The sequence below is a fragment of the Delphinapterus leucas genome, unplaced genomic scaffold, assembly GCF_059928025.1.
Source record: "Delphinapterus leucas isolate spDelLeu-1000000601 "Yukka" unplaced genomic scaffold, BTC_Dleu_Yukka2 spDelLeu_asBTCV2_sq53, whole genome shotgun sequence".
Lineage (NCBI taxonomy): Eukaryota > Metazoa > Chordata > Mammalia > Artiodactyla > Monodontidae > Delphinapterus > Delphinapterus leucas.
The window spans coordinates 3,527,131-3,550,213 of NW_028322262.1; the positions used below are offsets into that span (position 1 = coordinate 3,527,131).

General features: G+C 43.0%; 1 long non-coding RNA gene across 1 annotated transcript; it reads left to right on the top strand.

Annotated features, from left to right (window-relative positions):
• The first annotated feature begins 4,892 nt into the window (after positions 1–4,892).
• LOC149743919 (uncharacterized) lies at positions 4,893–22,900 on the top strand. Its single transcript, XR_016391678.1, has 3 exons — positions 4,893–5,068; positions 19,726–19,853; positions 21,541–22,900. It is a non-coding gene; the product is annotated as an uncharacterized LOC149743919 (long non-coding RNA).
• The last annotated feature ends 183 nt before the right edge of the window (positions 22,901–23,083 follow it).

Here is a 23,083-nt window from a genome sequence, read left to right on the forward strand (position 1 = left end):
TTTGCAACTTTTTTGTAACTCTAAGCTATTCTAAAATTAAGCAACTACTAAACAGAGATAAGAATGTTATTTCCCTGATTTGAACGTGCCTGAGTTTGTTTTCATGGTCACATTTGTGGTATCTGGATGTGTCTTGGAATCAGTAGCAAAGGAGAGTTGCCAGCCCCTGGGAAGATGCGGCTGGTTTGCAGGTGGCTTGCTCTGGAGCTGAAGACCAGGGTGGGAAGTCTGCAGCCTCGGGCTGCACTTAGAACCATGGGAGGGGATGGGCCAGCTCAGTTAGGGATGGAACCTATAAATAAAACTTTTTCTTTTCCATTATGGCTTATCACAGGATATTGAATATAGTTCCCTGTGCTAGACAGTAGGACCTTGTAGCTTATCCATCCTATATTTAGTAGTTTGCGTCTGCTAACCCCAAAAATCCAATCCAACCCTCCCTCACTCTTTCTCCCCCTTGGCAAACAAAAGTCTGTTCTCTATGTCTGTGAGTCTGTTTTTGTGTCGTAGACAAGTACATTTGTGTCGTATTTTAGATTTCACATATAAGAGAGATCATATATGTGTCTTTCTCTTCTGACTTACTTCACTTAGTGTGATAATCTCTAGGTCCATCCACGATGTTCCTGCAAATAGCATTATTTCATTCTTTTTATGGCTAAATATATTCCATTGTATATACGTACCTCATCTTCTTTATCCATTCCTCCATCAGTGGACACTTAGATAGCTTCCACATCTTGCCTATTATAAATAGTGATGCAATGAACATTGGGGTGCATGTATCTTTTCTTTCTTTCTTTCTTTCTTTCTTTCTTTCTTTCTTTCTTTCCTTCTTTCTTTTTCTTTCATTTTTTCTCTCTCTTTATTTTTTTGTCACACAGCCTGTGGGATCTTAGTTCCCTGGCCAGAGATGGAACCCATGCTCCCTGCACTGGAAGCACAGAGTCTTAACCACTAGACCACCAGGGAAATCCCAGGGGTGTATGTATATTTTTGAATTAGAGTTTTCTCCAGATCTATGCCCAGGAGTGGAATTGCGGGACCCTATGGCAGCTGTATCTGTTCTCTGCACGTCTCACATCAACCACGTGCACTCCAATCCTTGCTCTCAACGTCATCTTCGGGGAACACAACCTGCGACAGGGACCTTGACAAGAAGAAATGGCTCAGGGAAAAGCTAGCTGCACAGGGAGGAGATAGAGGCCATCGACCCTGGGGTGTGGCGGGGAGAGTGGGCACAGAGATTGGTCATTTCGTCCCTGATACTCAGCCCTCCTGGCTGCCCCACTCTAGGTCACCTCGGGATACAGAGGTGACCCGGTTAGAGTCCCAGCCTGTGCAGGAATCTCGGGGCACAAGCGGGTCTGAATAATATTAGTGCAGGGTCTCCCCCATGGCACTGGGGTTATTTGGGGCGGGTCATTCTCTGCTGGGGGCCCCTCTTGGGCACTGTGTGGGGTTCAGCAGCATCCCTGTCCCCACCCATTTGATTCCAGGGTCCCCTCCCCCCCAGTTGTGACAACCACAGATTTTCCCCAGACATCACTGAAGAACTGGGGGAGGCGGAAGCAGGATGGCCCTGGGTGAGGACAGCTGTGTTGAAGCAAGCAGCCTGGCTTAGGGCAAGGTCTGCCCCAATCCCGTCAGAGCCTGCATTTAGAACTGCCCCTTCCCTCTCCCACCTCCCATGCCCTGCAGTGGTCTCCGAGACATCATCCCCATGTAAGAAATCACACCTTCTCAGTTTACTGTCCCCAGCACCTAGAAGAGTGTCTGCTATGTAGTAGATGCTTCATAAATACTTGCTGAATAAAGGAGTTGAATAAAGGGATGAGTGGATGAATGAATGAAGGTTACCATGGAAGGAGGGGGGAGATTCCCTTTCTGGCTCTCGGGGATTGGGATATCAAGTGAAAGATCCATCCTAAATAGGCTGACCAGCCTTCTGGGTTCCCCAGAAATGAGGGTTTCCCCATAGTTCCAGCGCTCAAACCTGAGCGGTCCTGGGCAAAGTGGGGGCGGGTGTTGGTCACCCTGTGTAAACACAGTAACAATTCCAACTGCAATAGCAATGGCCAAGGACCTCTACGGTCTTACTGACCAGGCACAGTTCTTCACCTGGCGGGGAAGGGTGGGCCAGGATTGGAATTCCGGTGATCCAGGGTGGGCGGGTGAGGGCACACCCCGGGCTTGTGTAGGGGAGTCCAGGAAGGTTCTGGAGGAAGTGACAGTGACACAGGAGGGAGGGAGGAGTCTAAGGAAGAACGTCCCACACGACAACGTGTGCCAATGGCCCTGGGCCCAAGGTCACACCTGACCAGGGCTTGCTTGTTTTCTTTTTTTCTAATTTACTTTTCCCCACATGGATATGCAATTGTCCTAATGCCATTTATTGAAAACTCCTTAATTTCCTCACTTTCTGTCATATCAAGTTCTCATCTATCTGTTTCTGGACCTTTATTCTCTACCATAGAGCTATACGTCCCATCCTTGCACCACTAGGGCTGTTTCATCACTATAACTTTAGTTTTTACTCATTTATTTCTTTGGCCGTGCTGGGCGGCATGTGGGATCTTATTTCCCTGACCAGGCTTTGAACCCGCACCCCTTGCAGTGGAAGCTCGGAGTCTTAATCGCTGGACCTCCAGGGAAGTCCCCAGGGCTTGCTTTGACATCCATCGAATGGTGGCGGGTGGGCACGGGGAGCAGCTGTCTGTGAGCCACCCTGTGTAGAAATGCAGGGTGGAGGGCAGGACAGCTGGAGCGGGAGGGGAAAAGGCGGAGGAGGGAGGGAGGGAGGGATGGCGGGCGGGCGAGAGACAGACAGAGAGTTTCCGGAGACAATAGCTCTGGCCGTGTCCTAGGGCATGAAAGCTGAAAATAGCTCCTAGTGCCGGGAGCCCTGGAGCCGGAGCCTGGGAGCCATTGTGACTGGCACTCCTCCCTGGTGTGTGTGTGTGCGGGGGCGGGGGGCTCTGGACTTCTCAGGCTGGGAATGGGGTGCACGGAGCAAGGACGGAGCAGGGACGGAGCAGGGACCCTTCTCTCTGGGACCTCGCAGGCCATCCTTAGCTCACAAAGCTGAGCCACTCCCGGCCCTACGAGGGGGGGGCTTATCCTCCCTGTCCCCTGGATCACACCCCCTCACACACGACTTCCCCTTGTGTGCTCCCAGCAACCAAGAGAATCTGTTTTTAAAAGATTTGGGGGAGGGGGGTAAACATACAAACAAGAGCAGAATGGATACTTTTTCCGAATGGGAATGGCTCTGTGTAACCCCTTCCCCAGGGTAACCAGAGTCCTGACCTCTAACACCCTTGACGAGTCAGCCTTGGTCTGGGCTTGCAGACCCACGGAAGCTTCCTCATCCCCTCCTTCAGACCCCGTCTCTCCCTCGGCGTCTTTGTGAGAGGCACCCGGGGAAGTGGGACTGCTAGGCTGTACTGCTGCTAGAACTGCACCTGGGCTCCACCAGGCTCCAGCCCCCCGCCCTGTGCACCTCTCTGTCCCTGAGGCACCTCAACTGGTAGGAGCGGCATCACCTTCCCTCCCGGGACTTGTGACACTTAAGGGAGACACAGAAAGGACAAGCGTTTGGCTCCCTGGCTGGCAAAGAGCAGGTGCTCAATTGTCATAAGTGGCCGTATCAGTGAGGGTTCTCCAGACAAACAGAATCCATAGGGTGTGTGTGTATATACACACACACGTACATATGTACACGCATACAAAAATATACAGCTGTGTATATATGCAGTACGCATACAGACATATACACATATAGTATATACAATACGCAAATACATATATACACACATATATATAAAATGCATAGTTTGTATATATACAGTATGTATACACACATATACACGTAATATATACAATAGACACATACAGATACACTATACATACACACATATGAAATGCATCGTTTGTGTATATACAGTATGTACACATACGTATAACATATGCAATGTACACACCTAGGTACGTCTATATCATACATATATACACACATAGAAAGATATTTAGGTGTGTATATATACAGTATACATACATACACATATAATATATGCAATACATACACGTACATACATATAGACACGCATATACACCTACATAGAAAAGCATGTAGAATAAAAATATATATGTACTGCATATATAAATTCCTTGTATTCGTTCCTCCTTTACGCAAAGTGGACCAATTTCAGTGTTAATCTCTTCTGAAAAATACCTTCCCGGCCACATCTGGAATAATGTTTGTGGTTGCCGGGGCCCCACGCAGTGCGCACATGAGATTAACCATCCCCGTGGCGATGATGACACTTTATTTTCTCCCTTGACCATTGTCACTACTATTCCAATTAAAATGGCAGTGCTATGAGGGCAGGGCATTTCCTTTTTGGCCAGTACTGAGCGTCCGCGGTCTGGTGCCTAGCATAGGCTAAATACACGGCAATTTTGTGAACAGAAGCCGGGATTCCAGCTGTCATATTTAATAGGAATTATAGTCTTATTATTGGGGGGGAGGGGTTGTGTCACGGTACGTCGAGGTCGGGAGTCGAACTCGCCACCACTGGCCCTGAGAGGTTTTGCCGGGTCCCCACTTCGGGCCGGTGGGTGTGGCCAGGGGCAGCCGATGACGTGCGTATGTGCGGGCGTACGTGCGTGCGTGCGTGGGAGCGTGCGTGCGTGAGAGCGTGCGAGTCCACGGGGCGGGCCGCGCGCGCCGGGAGTGTTTCAGCCCGGCCCCCGGCTCATTGTGGTCGCCTCACGCCGGCCCGAGTTCGCAGCAGCGCTGGAGGCCCCGGGCCTGTGAGCACAAAGAGGGAGCCGGGGGCCGGACGGGAGCGCTGTGGCGGCAGCTGAGGCCCAGACCAGGCCCCCCTCAGCCTCCCGCCTGCCCGTCTGCCCCGCCCCCGCCGGCGGCGCCGCGCCCCTCCCCCAACCGCCAGACTAGCGCGGTGCGGGGCCCGCGCGCGAAGACATGGGGGAGAAGCTGGAGCTGAGGCTGGAGTCGCTCTTGGGGACCGAGCCCGCCGTCTGCCCGTGGCCGCTGCCGGTCTACGTAAGTGCCACCCGTCCCCTCCTCCCGGACCCCCGCTCCTGTTCCCCCACGGCGCGCGCTGAGCCCACCGAGAAACGGAGCGACTCGAGTCGCCAGACCCTCTTTGGAGCCCCCCTTCGCGCCCCGCCGTGGTTCTCCGCGGCAGTTTCCAGCCCCCGCGCGCAGGGTGGGCAGAGGGGAGCCGGCGCCGGCCGGGGGCGCCGACTCGGCCGCGGGGACCCCGCGCTTCCGAGGGGCGCCTGAGCCGGTCTGCGGTTGGCTCTGCAGGGCTGGGGACCCCGGTCCCCCCGGGCCTGGACTGCCGGCGGGCTTGCCCTTCTGTACTTTAGGATCTGACACGTAGGGTTTCTTTTTCCTGGTAGTTTATTCTTAGCTCTGTCAACGTACTTAGTTTTTAAAATTTGTTTTTATTTTTCAGGGCACCCTTTCCTCCCTCTCTCCAGTTTTTTTGTGTTTCTCTTTTGTTTTGTTTTAGTTAGGCATTTTGTCCCTCTGATCTTGAGTGGGTGGGCTGGCAGGACACTTGGAGAGGAGGCGTTCTGTCCCCTGATCTTGAGTGGCCTTTGGAAAATGACGGGCCAGACGGAAATTAAATTTAATTGATATATAATATTGTATCCGTCCAAGGTGTACAATGTGATGATTAATATATATATAGTGTGTGTGAAATGATTACCACAATAAGTTTAGTTAACCTTAATTCACATAATTACAAATGTTATCTTTGTGATGAGAACTTTCAAGATCTACTCTCTTAGCAACTTTCAAACATAAAATACGGTATTGTTAACCGTAGTGACCGAGCTGTACATTACATCACCATTACTCACTTGTCTTATAACTAGAAGTTTTTACCTTTTGATCATCTTCCCTCATTTTCGTCACCTCCAACCCCCAGCTCTGGCAACCGTCATTCCATTCTTTCTATCATGAGTTCAGTATTTTAGATTTCACATATGAGATCATAAAGTATTTATCTTTCTCTGTCTGACATTTCATTTAGCATAATGCCCCCCAAACCCACCCATGTGGTCACAAATAGCCAGATTTCCTTCTTTATCATGGCTGACTAATAGTAGGTTGTATGCACCCCCATTTTCTTCATCCATTCATCCACAAGAAAACACTGAGGTTGTTTCCATGTCTTGGCTACTGTATTGGGTTGGCCAGAAAGTTCATACAGTTAATGAATACACTGTTCAGTCAAACTTGGTGAAAATGAGTCTTTTATTTTTACTTAAAATAAATCTTTGACAAAGCCAGCTAGGCATCCCTTTGAGTAACGACTTATATCACATTGAAATATTTTAAACATATGAACAGTAATAGCTGAAATGACAAATGTTACTAATATTGACACAATTTATCAAGGAGAATAGGTTAGAATATGTTAAAATGCAGGTGGACAGTGAAAGAACAACTATAACTTTTAACTAAATATTGTCTTGATATTTAGACCATTGGTTAAAATCATGATAACAGGTTTCATCCGTTTCAAGAAAGCAGAATATTTGCAGATCACTTAACATTTACTAGGTATGTTCTCAGCCTGGAAGGATATATTTCACTTACATGTGTCATTTAATTTAACCACATCCCTCTGTAATAGATAGTGGTATCCCTATTTGCAGATAGGAGACAGGCTCAGAAAGATTAAGAATGTTACCTAATTCTAGTAAGTAGCCAAACCTAAACTGATCTAATTCCAGGGCAAAGCTCTTTCTGGCACATCAGTGTGGGTCTTTATCTCTTTGAGAATTGTTGAACATTAAAAGCCTTCTTCCAGGTAAATGCATAAAGAAACAACATGAGCAATGATATAACAATACAAGTCTCACTAAATAATTGGTGTGTTTGGCCTTGCTTTTGCTGATAGATCTTTTGCAAAATTGCTTTTCTCTGAGATATTTAAAGTGGACTTTAACTATTTTCTTGGAAGCCTTTCCTAAATTATACCTATCAGAAAGCTGCTTTGCTTTAAGGCCGAAGAAAAATGAAAGCTTACTTAACTACACTTAGGTGCCAGGGTCATACTATGAGCTCTACACCTGCCAGGATTTCACGCTAAGATAGATAGGGTGGCTCAGCAAACTGTCCATAGTCCTGTGATTTCTTTCTGATATTCTGAAGTAGAAATAATTTAATAACTGTTCACAAAAGAGAGAAACACTGTTTCTTGGTCCTCAATATCATACTGCTGTAGGCTAATTCTTTCTCTCTTCTGTTGCCCCTTAGTATAGAGAGTGTGTTTTGGGGACCCTCCTTCACGATCTTCTCCATTCCAAGAGCATCTTACATAAATCCAGGACTTCTCAAGCAGCCAGTTTTGCCAGATGGTCTTAGGGTTGGTTGTACCCATATATGTATAATCTGAACTTCTCAAGTAAGGTCCTTAGAGAGCATAATGGCTAAGAGAGTTGGTGCTGATACCAGACCTGAGTCCAAATACTGCCTATGCCCCTAACTAGCTGTGTAACCTTGGAGAAGTAACTTAAGCCCCTTAAAGGGATTAGATTTCTCACCTGGAAAATGGTATAATAAATGCATCTACCTCATATGGTTACGGTGTAAATTGATGTAACTTGAGATGGTGCGTGTTAAGCATTAGCACAGTGCCTGTCTCTTGTTAGTAATACCTGCTTTTCTTATTAATTATTCTCTTTATATTCCCAGTTCCAGCTGGGTGCCTAACATATAATAGTTGTTCAGCAAATAGTTACTGGATTGAACCAGCTCTGAAATTGAAGCATTGGGTCAACAGCAAAGTAGTCACCCCACCATCATTTCTCCCAGAGAAAGGGAGAATAGATGGAAGCCAGCCATCATACTTTCTTTTCTTATTCTAAACTTCCCATCCAGCCCCAGCAATAAAATAATCTTCCTGGACCCTAACAATTTCAAGGATTCTTCAAATCACACTATTTGAAAATAGCTGGGTTGCCCTAATCTAATATGTCCCAGGACCCCAAGGTCACCAAGCTTCTATTAATGAAGTCTAGTTAAGATAAATGATAACAGTAGTCAACCAACTGCTTATGAGCTCATTGGGCTTTTTAAAATTTACTATCTGCGCTTCATAGAGACACAGGTATTTTGCTTTTGTAGGACATTCAACAGTCAAAGTAGTCTTTTAAAAAGCACAAATCAGACGCTATTATTGCACTGCTTCTAACCTCTAAAGGCTATCTATTGTAAAGAGATGAAATTTTCAACTACTTAGCCAGGCTCACAGGGACCGTGTGCTCTGGTCACTTACTACATCTTTCCCTGACCTTCATGGGGCTCGAGGCACAGTTGTCCTTTTCAGTCCCTCAGATGCAACAAGCTCTACTTCTTGCTCTCCCAGCTTTAGATGGGCTAATCCATCTACCCAGACCAATTTCCCTCTTATCGTTAAGGCTCGTTAAGGTCTCGGTTCAAACGCCACCACTACTATCTTGACCAAAGAGACCTGCCTCCTCAGTGCCTCTCCATCCCTTTGTCCAGTCGTATTTCTGTCACTGTACAACATTTATTTACATGTTTACTCTGTCTTCCTCCACCACTGGACATTTGCTTAAGAGCAGGGACTTTGTAATTTTTTGCTTCCAAGGCTTGCAGCGGACACTGGCACGTAGGTGTGTAGGAAATGTGTGTCTAATAAAGAATAAATATGTGAATGAAAAAAAAAACTGTGAAACACTAACACAAGATTATTCTTCTTTCAAAAGAATAATGAAAAATAATTTCATTCAATAAGAGTCATTCTTAGTTACTGATCCATGACTTAGTAGATCCCATTCAATTTAAAATGTCCCCTTTTTTTCTGATACTTTCACAAGTCATTAATTAAGTGTTGCTCACTTTTAAGGCCAATCTGTGAGACATTATTTAACTTGTCTCCTCTAAAGTTCCAGCATTAACTCAGGCGGGGCTTCACCAAGTACTGATCATGTGACCTTGGCCTCTCATTGCCTCCGTTTTCTCATTTGTAACATGGGTATAATAATCGGCTTATTTCATACGCCTATGAGGAGAAAAACTTCGTGTGTGTGTGTGTGTGTGTGTGTGTGTCTATATATATGTATTTAAACAGTGTCTTAGAATAGTGTCTGGCACATGATAAGCATTATAGAAGTATTGACTGCTGCTACTAGTACTGTTATTATGAGAACTAACTGTTGAGAATAATCCTTCATATAGTGGTTTATTCCACTGAAGATAAAGGAAACTCATAGAATGTTAGAAATCAGATTAAACACGGAAAGCCAGTAAAATATACCAGGACAGAAGATGATGAGAGTGTGAAAGGATAGAGGAAAAAAAATGGTTTTTGTTTTTCTTTTTCTTTTTTAAAGAAGGAAAGAGCCTAGAAATAGGAGAAAAACTATTCATTGGCTATACTGACATGGAGATCGCTGGTGACCTTCATAAGTAAAATTTCAGGACAGTGGGCAGAGAGATTACGGTGAGGGAAGTCAGATGGATGTAAATTATAGAGTAGATGGGACGTGAGGAAATGGAAACAATATATGATGATAACAATTTTGAAAAGTTCAGACATGAATTGGCTAAAGAAGATATGCAGGGATTAGAGGAGGAGGGAGGCTTTCGTGTTACACGTATAGTTTTTAACATTTTAAGTTGGAGTTACTAGTCTAGAATGAGGTTGAATTTTGGCAAGAATCATTCATAAGGAGTAGATGGGTTGTAGAAAATGCAGTGCTGTGAAGTACTTGAGAAGATGAGAGAAAATGAAATGCTATCTGTAGTGCACGTGGCCTTTGAACTTGAACTCCTGTAGTGCAAGGGAATACAAAGATCAATGCAAATGCTAATGAATTAACGGATTTGGCAGTGGACTATTTACTGACTTCTGTGTTCCTAATGAGTTAGGAAGCGCCTCACCAGCTCAGAGTGAAGGAAGTAGAGAGGATGGAGGAAAATTTGAGGAGGGTAGGGAAAGCTTCTAAGAAAATAGTCCTTAAGGAGAATTAGAAAGAACTTACTGTAAGTCAGAGCAATATTTCCAGTCTTGAAAATCCATTTGAAGTTGGTGTTTATTAATTTATTGGAATACCAATTTTCCCTGCCACATGATGTTTCTCCAGCTACCTGGATATAAGTTACACAGAGGCAGAAAAGAATGAGAGATAACAATCGAGGGAAAATACAATTAGTATTTTTTTTTTTACCTTTTTCCACTTCCCCGCTCCAACTCTGGGGAGCCTTCATGGACATGGCTGCCCTCGCAGCCTGCAGCAGCACGCTGTTATCAAAGAATTCAAAGAAATGGAACATAGGTTTCCAACTTAATAATTCAGCAAAATCAAAAATTGTATATAATGTTTTCTGTTGGCAAAGATTTTTGCAATATAATTCGGTTCCATCTTTTGACAAGTAATTTGGCAATGTCTAGCAAGATAAAAATGTTAATAGCTTTTTACACATTAATTCTAATTCTGGAAGCTTATGCCGATAAATAATTTATAATCCAGAAAATTATTATATAAAGATGCTCATTGTCATGTCATTTGTAATAAAACATTGGAAACACCTTTAATTGTTAAGAATAGGAAAACAGTTTAGGAAATTATATCCACTTAGTAGAAAGTGACACAGTTACTATATTATAATTACAAGATGATGGAGCAAAATAAAATAATGCTTAATAAAGAAAGAATGAAGAAAGCTGACCTAAAATTGTGTCTTCCTTATGACAGTAATTATGTAAACATATCAATGTTTATTAAAGCTTAAAACCAAGATAAAGTTTTAAAAGCTCTGTACCAGTAATGGGGATTTTATGTTCGTTTCAAAATATTTTTTGACACAACTCTTAGAATTTTGTTTTGTCTACTCCTTTTCTTAAGAATTTCTGATTATTACCTCACTTTTCATTTCATAGTTTCAAATAAAGCCAGCAATTTTATCATCAGAGAAGATTAGACTTATTGGACAGTTCATAATTCCAAGTTTTTTGGTATAAAAAGACCATATACACTTGTAGGTGCTTTCAAAATAAAATTTCGAGAAGTTTTTTTTTTTGCTTAGTCTTTCCTAGTATGGAGATGAAGCAAACTACCTAAAATTGCTAGCCATTCTTTTTTCATTTTTCTCATTTTATTGATTTATCTTGCCCTTCACAGAAATGATAAGAAATGAGTCTGCAGTTGCATCTGCCAATTTCTTAAATCCTCTATTATCCACATTATGAAATCATACTAGTATGAATGCTTCCAGTATTTTCAGAACTCTTTAGGTAGTATACTTTAGCATTCTGTATGAAGTATCTTATGTAAGTGTAAAATTTAGACTCAACTTCTGGAAGCTTTTGATTTCTTAGTTTAAAAGTGAGAGATCCTTAGTTCAGCCATATGATTAACAATTACTTGTATAGTAAGAAGCTCCTAAATTATTGTTTTATGGGTACCTGGCAGTTTTCTTGCCATTTCTCAGAAGCTCTCTATTAAACACATTCTCTCTCTTTCTCTCTCTCTGTCTCTCTGTCTCTCTCTGTCTCTCTCTGTCTCTCTCTCTCTCTCTCTCTCTGTCTCTCTCTCTCTCACACACACACACACACACACACACACATTGTGATTAAAAGCACAGATTTTGGCATTATGAAATCTAAGGTTCAATTTCCAGTTGTGTAGTTTCTGGGCCACTTGACTTTAGGCAAGTAACCTAATGTCTCTGAACCTTGTTATTTTCATCTGTAAAATAGAAATTACAATTATATCAGACAATCCTCAAAACATCCGTAATGATTTTAGAGTTTCAGAGTCAGGTAAAAGCAGGCACTCAGTAAATGGCTAGTGCTTTTATTACTTTATTATTATTTAGGTCTTGGTTTTCCTTGAGTGTGTGAGTCCCCATAATGAAATGTAATTTCCAGTAGATTGAGTAACACCTGTTTTCACCAAAAATTTTAACTGAGTTCATTACTTTCTGTGCAACCCAGATTAGTTTTCTGCCTCCTTTTCTGTGCCGTATGTAGGTGTTCAGTAGATTTATTTAATAAATGTATGAATGCATGAACGCGTAGATGAATTTTTAAATGCTTCTTTTTGAGAAGGTAGAACAAATGTGACACAGTAGAACAGATAAGAAAATAATCCATGGAAAAAATGGCAAAGTCATGTATGTGTCCAGGGCCAGCCTAAGAGGAATTACTTTTTTTTTTTTTTTTTAGGAAAAATGTGTTGAATAGCTTATTTTAATTATTTTTAAAAGTTAAGTACAGGGACTTCCCTGGCGGTCCAGTGGTTAAGACTTCGCCTTCCAATGCAGGGGGGTGTGGGTTCAATCCCTAGTCGGGGAGCTATGGTCCCACATGCCTCGCAGCCAAAAAACCAGAACATAAAACAGAAGCAGTATTGTAACAAATTCAATGAAGACTTTAACAAATGGTCCACATCCAAAAAAAAAGTTAAGTACAAAACTTTGCTGATGATTTACATATTTAGGACCAATAAAATAATGTGAGATTAGCTGTACTAAAACAGAATGTTGAGCTACATTCACATTAAGTGACATTATATAGTCTGAGTTTATGGAAAACTTCTGAGATGGTGAGTGACCTTTGAGCAGAAAAAGACAGAAGGAGAAATGGCCTTTTCTACATTCTATTGTGCCTCTAAGTAAAATGCTTGGTAATCTAGCTACAAAGCTCTATGTCATTGGCCTTAGGCACGTACTGTGATCTACCTTGTGAAGATCAGATTTTGCCATGGAGAGGATTTGTAAAAGTATCACACATTCCAGTACCGTTGGCAACCACAGCTACCAAAAACTCCAATTTAAATTGATGAGCCTAATATCAGATGATAGTATCATTTCCTTGTGGGTGTTCTGGGAAAAGGTGGGTAGGAAATGTATAAAAGTGAATACTTTATTGACTGAAATAACACTTCATCATTTTGAAAACATAAAATACATTAAAGTTGTTATAGCATCATACATGAATATTTCACTGTATTTTAGACCTTGCCTACAAGCAATGTTTTCTGCCCTTTGAAAGAGAACCATGCTTGTGGTATGCATTAATCATAGAAAAGATTAAACACTGAAAAGAAATTCAGCCTTTAAAGACAATTTGCTTTGATTGATTCAGTGGGTTCTCCTAAAAAGTTAATACCCAGAATTATTGCTTGTTAAATTGGAGTTACAAATTCTTTCAGAGTTACTTAGTATTTTCTTTAATATCAGTATCAAGGAAGGCAAAGCAAATTTACATATTTATTAGGAAATACAGGCACATAATCATAAAACAAGAAAACACAACGTTTTTATAGACTTTATTTTTTAGAAGTGTTTTAATTTTACAGAAAAATTGAGAAGATAGTATAAAGTGTTTCCATATACACTATACCCATTTCCCTCTGTGACGATCAACTTATATTAGTATGTTACATTGTTACAATCAGTGAACAAATATTGATACATTATTGTTTACTATAGTCCATCCATTAGTCCAGTTCCTTAGTTTTTACCTAATGTCCTTTTTCTATTCCAGGATTTCATCCAAAACATCACATTACATTTAGTTGCCATGTTTCCTTAGGCTCCTCTTGGGTTTGATAGCTTCTCAGATTTTCCTTGCATGACCTTGGCAATTTTGAGTAGTTAGGCTTGTGTAGGATGCCCGCTACTAGAATTTGTTTGATGCATGTTTCATTGATAATATTGGGATTATGTGTTTGGGGGAGGAAGACCACAAGAGTAGAAGGGTTATTTTGTCAGATCACATCAAGTGTACAAAGTATCAATATGCATTATGAATGCTGAGGTCGACCTTGATCACCAGGCTGAGGTAGTGTTTTTCAGGTTTCTCCATTGTAAAATTACTGTTTTCCCTTCTCCATATTGTACTTTTTGGAAGGAAGTCAATATGCTCAGCCCACAACTAAGGAATAGAGAGTTATGCTTAAGATGGAGTACTACATAAACTATTTGGAATTCTTTTGCACTGGAGATTTATCTATTCTCCCGCATTTATTTATGTATCCAATTATTTATTTATATCAGAAGAACTCACGGATTTTTATTTTATACTTTGGGTCATAATCTAATTCTACGTTAGTTACTTTGTTCCTCAAATTGCTCTAGTCCTGACCCTTGTGAACTCTTTTCAGTTCAGTGGCTCGTGTGCCACTCTGAGGTATCCCCATCCTATATATTTTTTTGGAACTTCCTTACTTTCTGACACTATAAGATGGCCTTGTATATAAATCTTGTATATTTACTGCCCCAGTCCTAGAATCAGCTATTTCTTCAAGGATAACTAGGTCTTTTTAGTGGAGAACAGCATTAGACAGCAGGATCTGGGTGTGGGGTGTGCTAATTGCTGCCCGGATGTCATTGCTTCTAGATCTTCTCAGCTGACAGAGCAAAGAGATAACATGTGTGTACATTCCCCACGTATATGGACATATCTATAAGTATCTCTCTACATAACCATGTGTGTTAAGGTAATATGAAGCAATATTAAGCTAAGCATGAATGTATATTGATGTTTCCAACTTTAATCTGTTACCACATAGATCATCTTAGCCTCATCTCTTGCTTATCTTTAAATTTCAACTGCGGCAAAACACTTGACTTTTAGAAGTATGAAAGTCAAATTGTAGCTACTTTGGGAAGCCACATCATCTAGCAGAAGAATTCTTAAAGGGCAAGGTGTATATCATCAAATTTTAATTTACAGTCAGCAGTACTTTGTAACATCCATAGGCCTCCAGACCTCTGCTTCCAAGAAGATGAAGTAGCCCATTTCTCCCAGGTTCTTCCACTTAAAACTAAAACCCTGAACATAACAACAGACAAACATAGGAAGACACTGAAAGGTGGAAATGAGAAGGCAGACTTAACTAGGGACTTTGGGACTTGAGGAATAACATGGTGATGAGTCCCCTGTGTTTCCTGTTGCTTCCCATACATCCTGGAGAGGGTATTACAGGAACCCCCAATCAATAACCACCAACAGAACAACAGACAAAAAAGCTTCAAAAAAGAAAACACAAAACCCCCGTTCCCCCTAGCCAAGGTATGAGGAAAGGGGTTGTCAAAGACAGAAAACCATTTGGGCGATAATATACACACTACTCGAGCCAAGTGCCAGTGGAATATTGCACCCATCCCCTATGTCCTGTGGTTTCAGTTGGGCCAAGCTAGGATTTGATCTTCCACACCACCCCACTCCTGCCCTCCAGAAGAGGCAGCGCTCTGATTCGCCACCAGGGCTGTTTCAGTGTGGTGCAGTGGGGAGCTGAGCCTCCACCCCTTTGCATTAGCAAAGAGACTTTCAAAGGTGGTGCCTGACAGGCTAGTTAACACTGGGCTGCCCTCACACAGTCGTGGGGTCCAATGGTGGGACCTAGCCTCCGTCTCTCCCTGACATCGATAAGAATAGGATGTTACAGGTTGGAGGGAGTAGGCACCCCACTAACCCCCAACACATGGTGTCAGTGAGACCCAATGGGGTGCTGAATCCCCATAACCGTCCTGAGGCAGTAAGACAGAATGAGATGGCACAAGCAGGGCTAGTTGGCAGTTCTCTTCCTCTTACCCTGGTGTCAGTGGGGCCAGCAGGTAGCTGACCCTCTACCCACACCCGGCATCAACAAGAAGGAATGAAGTGGGAGGAAGGACAGCAAACACAGCAAACACTTCACCTCTCCCCTCCCCTGGTGTCAAGAAATCTACTGGGGAGATGAACTTCCACTCCTACTAAAAGGCAACAGAATGATATTAATGTTCCCACTTTTGGGGGGAAGGTGTCAGAAGGGCCAGTAGGATAGCTGAACTTCTACTTGATCTGTCTGCAGTGAGAGAATGTAAGTGCCCACTTTTGCTGGGGTTTTGACAGTAGGGCCCAGTGGAAATCTGTACGTAACCCCCCAGTCCTCATACTCCACCTCCAATAGGATGACTTCCTTCTAAAAAGTAATAATAAAATTAAATGGGATACAGAGTCATATAATAACTCACAATGTTTAGAATCCAATTGAAAAATACTCATGGCACCAAGAAGCAGGAAATCACAGAATAAATGAGAAAAGACAATAGACCTACACCAGCACTGAGATAAAACATCTATTGAAATTATCAGACAGGGGTTTTAAATAAGCTGTCACATAAATGCTTCAATTAGCAATTATGTGTTCCTTGACGGAAATGGGAAAAATAGAAAATGTGAACAAAGAACTAGAAGTTATAAGAATAAAAACAAATGAGAACAGTAGAACTGAAAAATACAACAATCAAAAAACTTTGCTCAAGAGTAGAGTGGAGATTACAAAGCACAGAATCATGAACTTAGAAGAGATCAATACAATGTACCACATGTACAGAGAAAAATAGGCTGAGGGGTAGAGATGGGAGAAAGAACAGGATCTCAAGAACCTGTAAACAGTAACAAAAGCACTAACATTCATATCATCAAGGTTCCAGAATGAAAACAGAGAGCACGTAGGACTGACAAAGTATTCAGAGAAATAATGACTGAAACGTTCCCAATTTTTTAGAAGACATAAGCACACATCCAAGGATCTGAGCAAATCCAAAGAGGAAAAACACAAAGGTATCCTTGTCAAGACGCGTCATAATTAAACTTCTGAAAAGTAGAGACAAAACAAATCTCGAAAGTGGACAGGCAGAAACGATGCATCACTTATTGAGAAACCAATTCCAATGACAGCATATTTCTTGTCTAAAATTATGGAGTCAGAAGCATTGACATAACATTTTTCAAGTAGTAAAAGAAAAGAACTCTCAGCCACAAATTCACACTTTTTATATCCACTTTCTTGTTTGACTTATATTAATGGACTACCAACTCATCTTTCTATATCCGGGCCTGCCATCAGACTTCTCCAAAAATCTAGTCACAGTATTTCCAGAGTGATCTTTCTGAAAAAGAAACAAATTTTTCTTATAAAAGTACCTGATTGTGTTATGAAACTTTTCTCTCTTCTAAGTTACCAGGTAAAATCCTTCAATGGATTCCCATCTTTCTTGGAGGAAAATCTCACATCCAAACTCTCTTTGTCCTTTTGGGCTGCTGTAAGATTATACTGCAGGTTGGGTGGCTCATAAACACCAGGAATTTTTTTTCTCACGGCTCCGGAGGCTGCGAGTTCAAGAATAGGGTGCCAGTATGGTCAGATGAGGGCCCTCTTCTGAATCACAGACTTCTCATTGTATCCTCACATGGCAGAAGAGCTTAGGGAGCTCTGTGGGGTCTCTTTTATAAGAGCACTAATACCATAATCATTTCCCAAAGGCCCCACCTACTAATACTATCAGCTACGGAAATTAAGATTTCAACGTATGAATTTGGAGGGGAACACAAAGACTAGACCATAGCACTTACTATACATACATGGACCGTGCATGATCTGGCGTCTACCCCCCTCTCCATTGTCTTCTTTTTCTACACGCCAGTGAGCATTTCTCTTTTTTTTTTTTTCTTTTTTTTGGCGGTACGCGGGCCTCTCACTGTTGTGGCCTCTCCCGTTGCAGAGCACAGGCTCCGGACGCGCAGGCTCAGTGTCCATGGCTCACGGGGCCTAGCCGCTCCGCGGCATGTGGGATCTTCCCGGACCGGGACACGAACCCGTGTCCCCTGCATCGGCAGGTGGCCTCTCAACCACTGCGCCACGAGGGAAGCCCTAGTGAGCATTTCTTATACTGATTATGAATGGAACTCCTTTCTGGACTGATCCTTAACCATTCATTTTCTGGCAACTGTGAATTTATCTTCTCTTTTCCTCAAAACTTCACCCTTCCTTCATGTTACATATCCATTTCAATTGCCTTCTACAGGAAGCCCTACTGATATCGCCCATATACTACTGTCCACAGCATGAATTAAGGTCTTACTGTGTCTTCCTATAGCACTCTGTAATATCTTTTACGGTAACTATGGATTTTCTTACTTGAGTGTCACAATACATTGAATTCTAGGTGGCACTATAATGATTTTAGTAACAGTAACACTGGTGCCTAGTTTATCCCATGACATACTTTAGGTGTTCAATAAATGTGTGTTGAATGAGTGAATGAATGAATGGTCAATTTGAAATCTTAATCATGTTACTTTTCAAAAATCTGTTAAAAGATACCACAGTTTTCCAGAAGATTAGGGAGTTAGGACCTTAAACTTGATTTAACAGAGGAAATTTTTACTCATACATCCTGCTTAAATACCTCAAAGTAAAACCATAAACCCAGGAATTTAAGGTTATCCATTTGGACTTTCAAGCCAATAATTAATATCTCCTGCCCTGACTGTGTTAGATGGTTTCGATGCTCCACTCATATCTCCCCAGCACTCATCATTCCAGTATATGCTGATAGAATCATGCTGCCGCCTGCAATTATCCACCTTAGGGCAGGCCAGAAGTGTACAGGAGTTAATGTATCTGGGTGTAGCTTTCAACCAAGGACAGAGGGGACTGGAAGATAAGTACTTCAAGTTTCTCACCGATTCTTGGGATAACTCTGAGACATGTTCTGTAGAGTTTCACAGAACTCGCCTGAAGTACTGGCAGCAGTTCCCTGCAGGAGTAATTTATTCGGTAATACACCTCTGTTGGCTTCCTTCCATGCCTCCATTCTCAATTCCCACTCCACTTCTGAGTTTTCTGGAAGCACCTCCCAGATGAGCAGTTTGCACTCAAATTATCGCCTCAAGTTCTGCTTCTAGGGGAACTCAGTTGATAGCCTCCTAACAACCCAGTGCTCCTTACAGAGCCGTCACTGGTACAAGTACCAAGGCACGGCACATTACGTATCACTCCTCCTAAATCCTAATATTTTTAAACAGATAGGAAAGAGCATGACCTTCAAGAGAAAAAGAGTTCATATGAGGATGGCCAATGGATAAAGGGAAGGAGGGACAGTGCCATTTGTTTTCCATTAATGATAGTGTGAAATGTATGGGCAGATGGTCTAACAGGTGTGACTATAATTTGAGGAGCCTGCTCCCTTGGTTACAGAAGACTGCTATTGTTATTATTTTGGAACCACAACCTCATGACTTTATAGTTTCACTTGATGTAACCTTCTCCTTTACCTTTAAATCTTCGTACATCACTGAATTGCAGCCAATAGATTTATTTTCTCCCTATGGCTCCATCACAGAAAAAGACACACACGTGCACACACACACACGCGCGCGCACACACACACACACACAGAGTTTTGTGTATGCCAGTGCTAGAAAAGACAAGCTCATGGTGCATGTATGCAATGGATATTGTACATTACAGGACTCTGTGAAATAGTCTTCTGCAGGTTCCTATGTTTATTTTATGAATAATTAACTTTAGTAAAGTTAATTTCCTGAAGATCTTGTTGAAGACTGAAGAAAGGAAGTAAATTGTAAAGAAAACGACTTCGAAACTTGCCCTTTTCGCCCTCTCTTTGTGTCTTAATGAACAAAGGATAACTGGGCCTTTTTTGAAGCCTTTGCTTGAGTTGAAGACACAAAATGCAACCTGTACTCTTATCATAATATGTTCAGTTTATGAGTACCCAAACTTATAAACCGTGAATTTCCCTAAAGTTATTATACCATCTAGAAGATGTTTGCTTGGACGTTTACTTAAAACCAAACAATTGAGGTCTATGTGTCCAAATAATTTCCTTCTCTCTTGCTGTCTCCATTTCAGTTTCCTGAGTTTCTGGGAAGGCCTGGTTTCCCCAAAGGAAGGATTTCTGGTAGAAGTCTGAAGGTCTGACCCAAGAAGAAAAAATCCAGTACAGCCAATGAATTGAGGACAAGAAGTTTTCCGATCAGGTAGGAACATTTAATCTCATACATTACGATCGCCTTAAGTAAGGTGTGCTGATAGCTGGATATGATTTAACTGCTTGGAAAAAGATGCATATATATTATATGACCTACCCCACAAGGAAGCTGTTCTCAATTCTCTTAGAGGTTGTGGTGTTTATCAGAGAGTGCCTTGGGGGAAAATGAATACAATAACAGTATGATGCTTTTTTTTATTATTAGCTCATTGTTGCCAAGTACACTTGGTGACCTTGGTGCCTGTGGTTTAATCCAGGGGGTTAGACATGTGGAACAGCACATTAACCCTCTTTAGTATTTTCTCCCAAGACAAATCATTTTTATAGGTTGTCTCCATGGTCTTCTAGTTGCTTATCAAAATTAAGCATCAAGTCTTCTAAGTGTGCAATAGCCCCAGTCAGTGTGAGGAAATCAGCTTGGTTCTTATTGGGGCACAGCTTCTTGGCCTTGGCACAAAGTGAGTTCACATAGGGAGTTAGAAGGGGGAGAACGGGACATGAGAAAGGGGAGTTCTGTGTTCTCATTTACCTATGCATGTTGAAACTCCACTAACAGCTTTATTTTCATTAGCAATTTGTGATAAAAACTTAGGGTAAAGGGAATAATGAAGCTGTCCCATTATATGGCAGGACAAAAGATAGTAGTGACATCAAAATCAGGGCCTGTCCATCTCGTTTGCAGCTATATACTGAGTGTTTAGCATAGCATTTGACCCCTCATCAGTATTCAATAAGAAGATGCGTGTTGAATGACTTAGGGATGAATTGATGAATGAAAAAAGTTAATATGGTAGAAAATGTGTTTTATCCTTGTATTTTCGTGTGTTGACTTCTGTATTTCAAGACCCAGCACTGTAACTGACACATAGAATATAAGCAATAAAATGTGTTGAAAGAATGAATGAGTCCCCACTATTCTAAGAATAATTTTAAGACCAACACAGACCCCATATCTGCCAGAGGTATCCAGAGGTGAAAGCCTGGATCTCAGCGAGTGGTAGAGCTGACAGGATTTATCTAGTTTTAATAATTTACAGCTCATCCCATTACATTTAGGCATAGTACCTACATGAGCCATACAATTAAATGTTGACTGAAAAACAATGCACAACCTAGAAGTTGAGAATTATGTTTTATGTGGAAGAGATACTGAGGACTGAAATCAGGAGACAGCCTCTCAGATAGCTCTGAGGGACTGTTCTGAAGAGCTAAGGGAGGGCACAGGGTATTTAGAGGTTCTTGCAAAAAAAAAAAAAAGACAGGTAGTTGGAACATCAAAAGATTACTGTTAATTAAAGAAACTAGACATCTTAAGTTAATAAATGTAGCACTTTTCTATATATGGTGAGATGCAAGAATCTGGCCTCCTGGAAATCATTCCCTTGATTTGCACTTGAATTATCTAGGGCCAGTAGTATCCTGTTTTCTCCATCCTGAATCCCCTCAGGGTGCGGCTTTGGGTGTGGCTTCAGTGGCTGATGGCTTGATGGCTATAACATCCTGTGTTACTGATAAGGCTGGCTACATTCTTTCTCCACATAAATGACTTGAATATGGATAGTAAATCTGTGGATTTGCAAAACGTAATTCTTGGAGCATTTTTATAAGGACAAAGTTCAGGGCAATTTCAGAATCACTAGTGGCTAAAATTGCTATTTATACTTTTCCACTGGTAGGTAGTAATCTGCTGTTGCTGTCTTCAGTATTCCCAAGGGAGAAAAAAAGCCATTTAATTCAAGAAAGAAAGGTAAAATTTAGCACAATGCAGCTTCCACAAAACCAAACACACACCCAACTCTCTCAGATATGAAGTAGTAATCTAAAATAGAATCCTGGAACTAATTGCAAAACGAGCAAATGTACTCATATTGGATAATTTTATTCTTTTATTAATGTTTGATACATATATGTATTTATTATTAACATTCAAAGTTGCTATATGGAGAAATAGTTTTGTACCAATAGTGTCTTTGTATGTGTTTATCAATAATGTATGAGATTGCCTCCTATGCTCCTTTTCTTTTATTGGGGGGGGAGGGTGTGTGTCACGCTACGTCAAGGTCGGGAGTCAAACCCGCCACGACTGTCCATGAGGGGTTTTCCCGGGTCCCCACTTCAGGCCGGTGGGGGTGGCCAGGGGCAGCCGAGGACGTGCGTACGTGAGTGCGTGCGTGCGTGCGTGCGTGCGAGCCTGCGAGTCCACGGGGCGAATCGCGCGTGCCGGGAGTGTTTCAGCCCGGCCCCCGGCTCATTGTGGTCGCCTCACGCCGGCCCGAGTTCGCAGCAGCGCTGGAGGCCCCGGGCCTGTGACCACAAAGAGGGAGCCGGTGGTCGGACGGGAGCGCTGCGGCGGCAGCTGAGGCCCAGACCAGGCCCCCCTCAGCCTCCCGCCTGCCCGTCTGCCCCGCCCCCGCCGGCGGCGCCGCGCCCCTCCCCCAACCGCCAGACTAGCGCGGTGCGGGGCCCGCGCGCGCGAAGACGTGGGGGAGAAGCTGGAGCTGAGGCTGGAGTCGCTCTTGGGGACCGAGCCCGCCGTCTACCCGTGGCCGCTGCCGGTCTACGTAAGTGCCACCCGTCCCCTCCTCCCGGACCCCCGCTCCTGTTCCCCCACGGCGCGCGCTGAGCCCACCGAGAAACGGAGCGACTCGAGTCGCCAGACCCTCTTTGGAGCCCCCCTTCCCGCCCCGCCGTGGTTCTCCGCGGCAGTTTCCAGCCCCCGCGCGCAGGGTGGGCAGAGGGGAGCCGGCGCCGGCCGGGGGGCACAGACTCGGCCGCGGGCAGCCCGCGCTTCCGAGGGGCGCCCGAGCCGGTCTGCGGTTGGCTCTGCAGGGCTGGGGACCCCGGTCCCCCCGGTCCTGGAATGTCGGCGGGCTTGCCCTTCTGTACTTTAGGATCTGACATGTAGGGTTTCTTTTTCCTGGTAGTTTATTCTTAGCGCTGTCAACGTGCTTAGTTTTTTAAATTTGTTTTTATTTTTCAGGGCACCCTTTCCTCCCTCTCTCCAGTTTTTTTGTGTTTCTGTTTTGTTTTGTTTTAGTGAGGCATTTTGTCCCTCTGATCTTGAGTGGGTGGGCTGGCAGGACACTTGGAGAGGAGGCGTTCTGTCCCCTGATCTTGAGTGGCCTTTGGAAAATGACAGGCCAGACGGAAATTTACACAGGCGTCCGGTGATTCCAGAAATGCAGGGTGTCCGGCTAGGTGGGCGCCCGGCCTGTCGTC